Here is a 2640-nt window from a genome sequence, read left to right as displayed (position 1 = left end):
AGGGGACGACAGGGATGAGATGGTTGGATGGCATCACTGACTCGATGGACATGAGTCTGAGTGAACTCTGGGAGTTGGTGATAGACAGGGAGGCCTGGCGTGCTGCGATTCACGGGGTCGCAAAGAGTCGGACACGACTGAGCGACTGATCTGATCTGATCTGATGTATTCTTTGGAGAACTGTCTATTTAAGTCTTCTGCCCATTTTTAATTGGTTTGTTTATTCACTTTTTTTTTTCGTTACTGAGTTATATGAGCTGTTTGTGTGTTTTGGAAATTAAGCCTTTGTCAGTCACATTGTTTGCAAATATTTTCTCCCAGTCTGTAGGTTGTCGTTTTGTTTTGTTTATGGTTTCCTTTGCTATGCCAAAGCTTATAAGTTTGATTAGGTCCCATTTGTTTATGTTTGACTTTTATTTTTTAATTTTCTTAAAGTCTTTATAGAATTTGTTGCAGTATTCCTTCTGTTTTTTTAAGTTTTCTTTTTTGGCTGAAGGGCATGTGGGATCTTAGCTCACCTACCAGGGATTGAACCTGCTCCGCCTGCATTGGAAGGCGAAGTCTTAACCACTGGATCACCAGGGAAGTCCCATATGTCTGATTTTTTAAATTTTCAAAATTATAGAGGCAATACTTGTGACCTATAACAAATTTATTTCAAAGTGTATGAAGGGAAAAGTACTTTTCATTGTCCTATACTATTTCTTAGAGGTAACTACATCAACAGTTAGCTATGTATCTTTCGTATCTTTTTAAAAACCTTACATGCCTATTGTAAATTCAAATATATGGATAAATTCAGTTATATATGTGTGTATGTATCCATGTCTGTATGTGTCTCTTTATTGAGACAGCTCATTTCTAGACTCTGTTCTGTTCCATTGATCTATTTGTCTTTTCTTGTGCCAGTACCCATCCACCTTAATAATTATAGCTTTGAGTTGGTTTTAATATGGTAAGGCAAATCTTCATTTCATCAAAAAGTTTCTTCACTCTTCTTGGGTATGAACTCTTCAGATTAACTTGGTGTGAGTGTGTGCTCAGTTGCTCAGTCGTGTCCGACTCTTGGCAACCCCATGGACTGTAGCCCGCCAGGCTCCTCCATCCATGGGATTCTCCAGGCAAGAGTACTGGAGGGTTTCCTCCTCCAGGGGATCTTTCCAACCCTGGGATTGGACCCGAGTCTCTTGCATCTCCTCTATTGGCAAGTGGATTCTTTTACCAATGTGCCACCTGGGAAGCCCTCAGATTGTTAGATCTAAGTTAAAAAAAACACAAAAACATGGATTTTGACTGGCTTTAGACTAAATTTATAGAGAACTGACATTTCAGGAGAACTGACATGTTTCCATTTTTGAATTTTGTCACTTGGAAACCTGTCTGTTTATTTATTTGGATCTTTTATGTCCTTTGGTGAAAATCTTGTTCATTTCTTCTGAAGTTTATTTTTAGGTATTTTGTAGATTTTGTTGCCATATCATGAGTGGAATTTTCTCCCCTTACATTTTTTAAATTGATTATTGCTGGTATAGTTTTTAAGAAGCTGTTGGATTTTGTAAGTAAATCATATAATCACCTACTTTATTCAATTTTCTATTAGTTCTAACGGTTTTTCAGTTGAGTCTCTTGGCTTTTTTAGGTGGATGATTATATAGTCTGAAGATGCTAACTTTTTACCACTTCATGTATAATGTTAATATATAGGATATAATATTTATAATATTTCTCATAGATTATTTCATGTCTTAGATATCTTAGTAGGGGTAGGGAAGAGTGATCCTAGGAAGTCATCTTGACTGAGGTTACATTTAAGGTAAGTATCAAAGAATGTGCAGCAGGTGAAATAGCAGGGTGGTAGAGAATAAATTCCAGACAGACCTTGAGGAGAGTAACAACAAGAACTGTTCAATGAATAGAAAGAAGAGGGGCTAGAGCATAGGGCGCAAGTGAGGTTGGGAGGAGCAAGGGGTGGTTGGAGAGTAAATAGGGGTGCAGTCAGAAGCTGCTAGACTCCTGAGGAGCAATTACTTTGTCTTACCGGAACTGAGAATTTAATGAAGGGTGTGTTAAGGAGAATGGTCCCTCCAAGATGTCCACACGTGGGAATTTACTGGCAGTCCAGTGTTTAGGACTCCTCACTTCCACTGCAAGGGGTCCAGGTTTGATCCCTGGTTGGGGAACTAAGATACCACAAGCCACATAGCACTGTAAGAAAAAAACAATCAAAACCCAAAACAACAACAATGAGGAAAAACAACCAAAGCTGTCCGCACACTAATCCCTGAAATCTGTACATATGTTACTTTACATGGCAGACGGGTCTTTGCACATGAAATTAAAGCTTCAGACTTTAAATAGGGAGGTTGCCCTAGATTATTCACGTGGGCCCTGTCTAATCACATGAACCTGAAAAGCAAGGAGGTTCCTCTGCCTGGAAACAGAAGCAAGATGTGGTTAAAGGGGAAGTTGGAGAGATCAGTGCAAGAGGAACCTAACCCACCATGACTGAAGGGTATCACATGGAAAATCTGAAGAGGAACACTAAAGCAGACTGTCTGATAACCAGCAAGGTAGTGGGGCCCTACAGCTGTAAGGAACCGAATTTAGCCTGGAGCAGCTTGGAAGCGTGCTCATCCCCAG

General features: G+C 39.6%; 1 protein-coding gene across 2 annotated transcripts in view; it reads left to right on the top strand.

Annotated features, from left to right (window-relative positions):
* The window catches only part of ST3GAL3 (ST3 beta-galactoside alpha-2,3-sialyltransferase 3), a 216512-nt gene that overhangs the window by 27875 nt on the left and 185997 nt on the right, over window positions 1-2640 (top strand). Inside the window, exon 1 of one of the 2 annotated variants that reach the window (XM_010862601.1) lies at window positions 2375-2570. The exons of the other annotated variant lie outside the window; for it this stretch is intronic. The gene's annotated coding sequence lies outside the window, so the exon portion shown is untranslated. Of the gene's footprint in view, window positions 1-2374; window positions 2571-2640 lie in introns of those variants that run through there. 2 annotated transcript variants of the gene reach the window in all.

The sequence above is a fragment of the Bison bison genome, unplaced genomic scaffold (assembly GCF_000754665.1).
Source record: "Bison bison bison isolate TAMUID 2011002044 unplaced genomic scaffold, Bison_UMD1.0 scf7180017864484, whole genome shotgun sequence".
Taxonomy (NCBI): domain Eukaryota; kingdom Metazoa; phylum Chordata; class Mammalia; order Artiodactyla; family Bovidae; genus Bison; species Bison bison.
The sequence above is the reverse complement of the archived record's forward strand: the minus strand, read 5'-3'. Positions and strand labels throughout refer to the sequence as shown.